The sequence below is a fragment of the Oncorhynchus keta genome, chromosome 1 (genome assembly GCF_023373465.1).
Source record: "Oncorhynchus keta strain PuntledgeMale-10-30-2019 chromosome 1, Oket_V2, whole genome shotgun sequence".
Taxonomy (NCBI): Eukaryota; Metazoa; Chordata; class Actinopteri; order Salmoniformes; family Salmonidae; genus Oncorhynchus; species Oncorhynchus keta.
This window is the reverse complement of record NC_068421.1, coordinates 44742416-44751101: the sequence shown is the minus strand read 5'-3', so window position 1 is coordinate 44751101 and position 8686 is coordinate 44742416.

Genomic DNA, 8686 nt, shown 5'->3' with positions numbered 1-8686 from the left:
ATGGCCATAGCCCTGCCCCCTCTAATGAGAAGGCAGCTATGATCCCTATAGCTCATTAACAGCAAGCCATTTTTAATGAGCTTTCAGCATGGCCGGTGGGAGGGGTGGGCACCAGATGCGCACACGCCCCCCACTACCGATTTCTATTGTGTAGAGGGGAGGATAAGGAGGGAATGAAGAGAACCAAAGCCGTTCACTGGACCAGACCCAGAGGAGTTGGTCTGCTCTTCTCCCCAAAGAGGGTGAGAGGGCAGGTACCACACAGGTGTGGGACAGGTAACCTCCTGCACTTCTCCCCTTGGACCCAGGGCAGGTACGCTACGTGGGCACTCCTGCACCATTTGGTGTCCGTATGCACCAAATTACGTAAATTACGTAAGGTAAGGTGATACACAGCAGTGCAGTAGCCACCACGGCAAATGCTTACCTTCCCACCCCCAACTGGCCTTTGTATTCCTGCCAGCCACCTCCAGTCCACACCTCTGTACCGGAGCAACGATGACCAACCCCGACCCTGCTCCGTTCACACTGGGTCAGCCAATCACCTTTCTGGACTTTATCAGACACAGGCCGTCGGCCAATAGAGCAGGGCAGGGTGCGGGGGAAATCATCAGCTGACCGTGTGTGTGTGTGTGTGTGTCTGACCAGAGCCCAGCCCTGGGGCGGCGGTGGCATGGACTTTGAGATCTAATAGCCGTGTCTCAGCTCGACAGAGGAGGCTTTTGTTGGGCCAGGACAGGGAGAGGGGTTATAGGAGGACGGGCTCGTTGTAATGGCTGGAATGGAATTTATGGAACGGAGTCGAACAAATCAAACCATATGGACACCTCGTGTTTGACTCGTGTTTGACGTTCCATTTACTCCAGCCATTACAATGAGCCCGTCCTCCGATAACTCTTCCCACCAGCCTCTTCTGGTTGGAAACTTTTGGAACATTTAATGTCTTTACCTGCAGTAAAATGGCCAGAAAGCCATCAGGGTTGTGCAAGAGGTTCCAGTGTGTGTACAAAATACTAACAGCTGAACCAACTGAAGTGTTTATAGAGCTCGCAGCACCGTCACGGTTACCTTCCCTGCCTTATGGCCATGCGGTCATGGGATTCATTCTTGATATTGTCTTTGACTCTTGTTATTAGTTTAATCTCAAGGGGTAAACAGGGACACACTGTCGTATTGATAAGACATCCAATTATGAAAGTTGCCACGAATAGCCCAGACAGACATGCAGGTCTGTGATACACTGTGGTATTGTATGGGGCAGGCCTGGAGCCACAAACATGCCTCTACCTTATATTAGAACCAAGGTTAGGCTTTCTCATGTAAAAAGCCAATTAACTTCTCTTAATTACATTTAACGTCTGCCATCCAATCCTCCACCCCCATGACTCCCTCTTTGCCTCCCAGAACGGAAAGGGGGAGGGGGTACAGTTTAGAAGGCAAGGCAGGGGTGAGGGTTCACACCAAAGGGGTGAGGAGAAAGGGGAGAGATGCGTTTGGGAATGAATAGGCTAAGCCTTCGTTCCCACAACCTCCACCTCCCTCCCTCCCTCCCTCCAACAAAGACCACAACGTGAAACCTAAACCCTGGAATTAAACTCCCCCACCGTCTGCCCTCCCCTCCATCACCTTCCTCTCCCAGTGAGAGTGTGAGAGGATGGGTGAGAGGCGACGCGGTCCCAGCCGTCAAATCCAGTCTGTGCCGTTCAACACCTCCACATAATGAGCAGGGGGGAAACAATGCATTCAGATGGTGTCCATTCTTTAAGGGTTATATAATGATATTGAATGGCTGGGGAGGACCGTATGAGAGTGGCCTTGCCGGGCTTCTATGGGGAATAATCATGACAAGGTGGGAACGCTGTGATACAAGGTTATGATAAAAACAGGGCAGGACGTCTATTGATGTCTGCCATTTAGGTGGTGCAAACAGCAAACCTCTAGGATCTACAGGATTTCAATGGACCCAACTGCCTTTACACTGAAGCCTGAAGTTCACCAAAATGGCTAATATTACCAGCATTAAGATGTGTGTTTAGTAGTGTTTTCCTAAAGATGAGTCATGTCCTCGAGTACAGTTTCAGTGAATAGCCTAACTGAACATCTGTGTCTGCCTGATTCCCTTCAGTGAATTGTAGCCTAATACACTGATCGTATGTCATAGACGCCACTGTCTCCATCTCCCAATTCATGGTTTACGGCTCGTACTCTTTGCCAGGACCCACAGTGGTCCAAACCTTGCTTAAAACTTGGAGCGTTTAAACGTTTTCTTTATTTTCACTATTCGTCACGCCTGAAACGTGTCATGTCTTTTTTTGCTCTATTGACACTGAACATATTTGCTGAAATGCTCTTTGGAGTACTGTCATTTCAGTGGAAATTCTCATTTGGACCTCTTCCACCCACCTCAATACACCCTTATGACCAGCGTAGAGAAAGAAAGAATGTGATATTCACAGTCTCATTCCTGCACTAGCTACCTCATTAATAAAACCTCCACTGCCACCTCCACCCACTCAATAACAAGCAGTCTGTTTACACTTCCAACGCTTGACACACACATGACCATGTTCTCTCTGCACCTGGTTATAAACCTCTCTCTCTCCCTCCCTCCCTCCCTCCCTCCCTCTCTCTCTCCACACCTGAGGGCCAGTCACAGGGTCATTCTAACTCCCCAGCAACACATGAGAGAACTGGAAGAACTAGCTCCTCTGACCCCAGATCCATCCTTCCAGGGTTCCGTGACAGACATAAACGCATGCACGTGCACACACACACACACACACACACACACACACACACACACACACACACACACACACACACACACACACACACACACACACACACACACACACACACACACACACACACACACAGCCTAACTGCCATGACCTGGCATTACCTGGATGGCCAGCTAAGTCAGCTCTAAGGAGAGTAGGCCCTGATTCGTGCCGGGAGAAGGAGCAGTTAGCGATGGTTGTGGATAACTCTGCTGTCGACCGTTCATCTGAGCGTGTCAAAACACATCTGTTTTTGGAATTCATATTCTATGGATTTTCAGATGCAAAGACGTCATGTACCGCGTAGGCGGTGTCGGAAGGGAAATGTTCTTGATCATTTCCTAACGTCTGTGCTTTGCGTATGGATGAGCACATGAAAATGCCTACAAGACTGTCCCTCACCCTCCCTTTGGCAAATCTGACCATAACTCTATCCTCCTGATTCCTGCTTACAAGCAAAAACTCAAAACAGGAAGTACCAGTGACATGCTCAATACAGAAGTGGTCCAATGAAGCGGATACTAAGATAAAGGACTGTTTCGCTATAGCACAAACTGGAATATGTTCCTCAGATCCTCAAAAAGTTATACAGCTGCACCATTGAGAGCATCTTGACTGGCTGCATCACCGCCTGGCATGTCAGCTTCTTGGCATCTGACTGCAAGGCGCTACAGAGGGTAGTGATTACAGCCAGAATATCACTGGGGCCAAACTCCCTGCCATCCAGGACCTCTATACCAGGCGTTGTCAGAGGAAGGCCCTGTAAATTGTCAAAGACTCCAGCCACCCAAGTCATAAACTGTTTTCTCTGCTACCGCACAGCAAGCGGTACCGATGCACCAAGTCTGGAACCAACAGGACCCTGAACAGCTTCTAACCCACAAGACATAAGTCTACTAAACAGGACTCTGGTAGTGGTACCCCATGTACTGGTACCCCCCTTCCAAAAGTATTCACACCCCTTGACTTTTTCCACATTTTACTGCGTTACATCCTGAACATAAAATTGATTAAATTGTGATTTATTTTTTTCACTGGCCTGCACACTTTAAATAATGTCAAAGTGGAATTATGTTTTTGAATTTTTTTTTACAAATGAATTATAAATGAGAAGCTGAAATGTCTTGAGACAGTAAGTATTCAACCCTTTTGTTATTTCAAGCCTAAATAAGTTCCTGAGTAAAGATGTGCTTAACAAGTCGCCTAATAAGTTGCACAGACTGACTCTGTGTGCAATAATAGTGTTTAACATGATTTTTGAATGATCCCTGTACCCCAGACATAAAATTATCTGTAAGGTGCCTCAGTCAAGCAGTGAATTTCAAACAGATACAACCACAAAGACCAGAGAGGTTTTCCAATGCCTCACAAAGAAGGGCACCTATTGGTAGATGGGAAGAAAGAAAAAAACAGAGATTGAATATCCCTTTGAGAATGGTGAAGTTTTTAATTACACTTTGGATGGTGTATCAATACACCCAGTCACTACAAAGATACAGTCATCCTCCTTCCTAACTCATTTGCAGGAGAGGAAGGAAAACACTCAGGGATTTGGTGACTTTAAAACAGTTACAGGGTTGAATGGCTGTGATTGAATAAAACTGAGGATGGATCAACAACATTGTAGTTAATCCACAATACTAACCTAATGGACAGAGTGAAAAGAAGGAACCCTGTAATTTAAAAAAACAAATCCAAAACATGCATCCTGTTTGCAACAAAGTAATAGTGCAAGAAATGTGGCAAAGCAATTCACTTTTTCTCCTGAATACAAAGTGTTATGTTTGGGGCAAATCCAATACAACACATTACTGAGTACCACTCCATATTTTCAAGCATACTGGTGGCTGCATCATGTTATGGGTATGTTTATAACAATTAGGAACTGGGGAGTTTTTCAGGATAAAAATTTAACGGAATGGAGCTAAGCACAGGCAAAATAATAGAGGCAAACCTGGCTCAGTCTGCTTTCCACCAGACACTGGGAGATTAATTCACCTTTCAGCAGGACAATAACCTAAAACACAAGGCCAAATCTACACTGGAGTTGCTTACCAAGAAGACAGTGAATTGTCCTGAGTGGCCGAGTTAGTTTTAAATGAAATCTACTTGAAAATCTATGACACGACCTGAAAACGGTTGTCTAGCAATGATCAACAACGAAGTTTTAGAGCTTGAATATTTTTGTTAATGGGCAAATGTTGCACAATTCAGGTGTGGAAATTTCTTAGAGACTTACCCAGAAAGACTCACAGGTGTAATCGCTGCCAAAGGTGCTTCTACAAAGTATCGACTCATGGGTGTGAACACTTATGTAAATGAGATATTGCTCTATTTCATTTTCAATAAATCTACAAAAATGTATAAAAACATGTTTTCACTTTGTCATTATGGGATGTTTTGTGTAGATGGGTGAGAAAAATATATATTTGATCCATTTTGTATTCAGGCTGTATCACAACAAAATGTGGAATAAATGTGTATAACTACTTTCTGAAGGCATTGTATATATATAGATATATAGATATAGATATACGTCACGTTCTGACCTTTTTATGTTCCTTTATGTTTTTATTTTAGTTGGTCAGGGTGTGAGTTGGGGTGGGCATTCTATGTTGTTTTTCTATGTTTTGTTCTGTTGTTATATTTCTATGTGTTTGGCCGAGTATGGTTCTCAATCAGAGGCAGGTGTCAGTCGTTGTCTCTGATTGGGAGCTATATTTAGGTAGCCTGTTTTCTGTTATGTTTTGTGGGTGGTTGTATCCTGTGTTAGTGGTTTCACCATATGGGACTGGTGCGGTTGTTTGTTTGTACTTTTTTCAGTTGATTTATTAAATATATCATTATGGACACTTACCTCACTGCACATTGGTCTGATCCTTGCTACTCCTCCTCTGAAGAGGAATTCCGTTACAGAACCACCCACCAAAAGAGGACCAAGCAGCGTGGTAACGAGCGGCAGAAATCTCAAGACTCCTGGACATCGGAGGAGATTCTGGACTGCAAGGGACCCTGGGAACAGGCTGGGGAATATCACCGCCCCAAGGCAGAGCTGGAGGCAGCGAAAGCTGAGAGGAGGCAGCACGGCAGCGTGGCTGGGACGAGAGGCAGCCCCAAACGTTTCTTGGGGGGGAGGCAGACGGGGAGTGTGACTAAGTAAGGTAGGAGACCTGAGCCAACTCCCCGTGCTTACCGTGGAGAGATCTGGACCGGGCAGGCACCGTGTTATGCCGTGAGGCGTACTGTGTCCCCGGTGCGCAGGCATAGCCCGGTGCGTTACAGCGCAGCGCCTCGTATCGGCCGGGCTAGAGTGGGCATCGAGCCAGGTGCAATGAAGCCGGCTCAGCGCATCTGGTCTCCAGTGCGTCTCCTCGGGCCAGGGTACATGGCACCAGCCCTACGCATGGTGTCCCCGGTTCACCAGCACAGCCCAGTGCGGTCTTTTCCACCTCGCCGCGCTGGCCTGGCTACGGGGAGTATCCAACCAGGTAGGGTTGTGCAGGCTCGGTGCTCGAGACCTCAAGGGCGCCTCCACGGTACGGTCTATCCGGTGCCTCCTCCACGCACCAGCCCTCTGGGGGCAGCCCCCGCACCAGGCTGTCTCTCCATCTCCTCTCTACAGGTGCTCCCTCCTGTCCAGCGCTGCCGGAGTCTCCCTCCTGTCCAGCGCTGCTGGAGTCTCCCGTCACTCCGGGGCTGCAGGACTCGCCGTTCACTCCGGAGTTGCCGGAGTCTCCCTCCTGTCCGGTGCTGCCGGAATTTCCCGTCCAATCGGGACCCGTTGCTGGGGTCCCCAATCCGGGGTCGGTGGCGAGGGTCGCCACTCCTAAGGTGCCACATAAGTGGGCCGAGACTATGGTGGGGTCCACGTCCCGCTCCAGAGCCGCCACTGCGGTAAATGCCCACCCAGACCCTCCCCTATAGGTTCAGGTTTTGCGGCCGGTGTCGCACCTTTGGGGGGGGGGGGGTACTGTCACGTTCTGACCTTTGTTCCACTTTTATGTCTTTTATTTTAGTTGGTTAGGGTGTGAGTTGGGGTGTGCATTCTATGTTTTGTTGTGTTATATTTCTATGTGTTTGGCCTAGTATGGTTCTCAACAAACAGGTCACTGACCATCTCGAATCCCACCGTACCTTCTCCGCTGTGCAATCTGGTTTCCGAGCTGGTCACGGGTGCACCTCAGCCACGCTCAAGGTACTAAACGATATCATAACCGCCATCGATAAAAGACAGTACTGTGCAGCCGTCTTCATCGACCTTGCCAAGGCTTTCGACTCGGTCAATCACCATATTCTTATCGGCAGACTCAGTAGCCTCGGTTTTTCGGATGACTGCCTTGCCTGGTTCACCAATTACTTTGCAGACAGAGTTCAGTGTGTCAAATCGGAGGGCATGCTGTCCGGTCCTCTGGAAGTCTCTATGGGGGTGCCACAGGGTTCAATCCTCGGGCCGACTCTTTTTTTCTGTATATATCAATGATGTTGCTCTTGCTGCGGGCGATTCCCTGATCCACCTCTACGCAGACGACACCATTCTATATACTTCCGGCCCGTCCTTGGACACTGTGCTATCTAACCTCCAAACGAGCTTCAATGCCATACAACACTCCTTCCGTGGCCCCCAACTGCTCTTGAACGCTAGTAAAACCAAATGCATGCTTTTCAACCGTTCGCTGCCTGCACCCGCACGCCTGACCAGCATCACCACCCTGGATGGTTCCAACCTTGAATATGTGGACATCTATAAGTACCTAGGTGTCTGGCTAGACTGTAAACTCTCCTTCCAGACTCATATCAAACATCTCCAATCGAAAATCAAATCAAGAGTCGGCTTTCTATTCCGCAACAAAGCCTCCTTCACTCACGCCGCCAAACAAACCCTAGTAAAACTGACTATCCTACCGATCCTCGACTTCGGCGATGTCATCTACAAAATTGCTTCCAACACTCTACTCAGCAAACTGGATGCAGTTTATCACAGTGCCATCCGTTTTGTCACTAAAGCACCTTATACCACCCACCACTGTGACTTGTACGCTCTAGTCGGCTGGCCCTCGCTACATATTCGTCGCCAGACCCACTGGCTCCAGGTCATCTACAAGTCCATGCTAGGTAAAGGTCCGCCTTATCTCAGTTCACTGGTCACGATGGCAACACCCATCCGTAGCACGCGCTCCAGCAGGTGTATCTCACTGATCATCCCTAAAGCCAACACCTCATTTGGCCGCCTTTCGTTCTAGTTCTCTGCTGCCTGTGACTGGAATTGCAAAAATCGCTGAAGTATAGCCCACCCATTTTTACCTACCTCATCCCCATACTGTTTTTATTTATTTACTTTTCTGCTCTTTTGCACACCAATATCTCTCTCTACCTGTACATGACCATCTGATCATTTATCACTCCAGTGTTAATCTGCAAAATTGCAATTATTCGCCTACCTCATGCCTTTTGCACACAATGTATATAGACTCCCCTTTTTTTCTTCCTATTGTGTTATTGACTTGTTAATTGTTTACTCCATGTGTAACTCTGTGTTGTCTGCTCACACTGCTATGCTTTATCTTGGCCAGGTCGCAGTTGCAAATGAGAACTTGTTCTCAACTAGCCTACCTGGTTAAATAAAGGTGAAATAAATAAAAAAGTCGTCTCTGATTGGGAGCCATATTTATGTAGCCTGTTTTCTATTGTGTTTTGTAAGTGGTTGTATCCTGTGTTAGTGTTTTCACCATACGGGACTGTTTCGGTTGTTTGTACTTTTGTTATTTTGTTCAGTGTGCTGTTGATTTGATTAAATATATAATTATGGACACTTACCACGTTGCACATTGGTCTGATCCTTGCTACTCCTCTGAAGAGGAATTCCGTTACTATATGTATGTATATGTGTAGCAACCCTTCGGAATGAC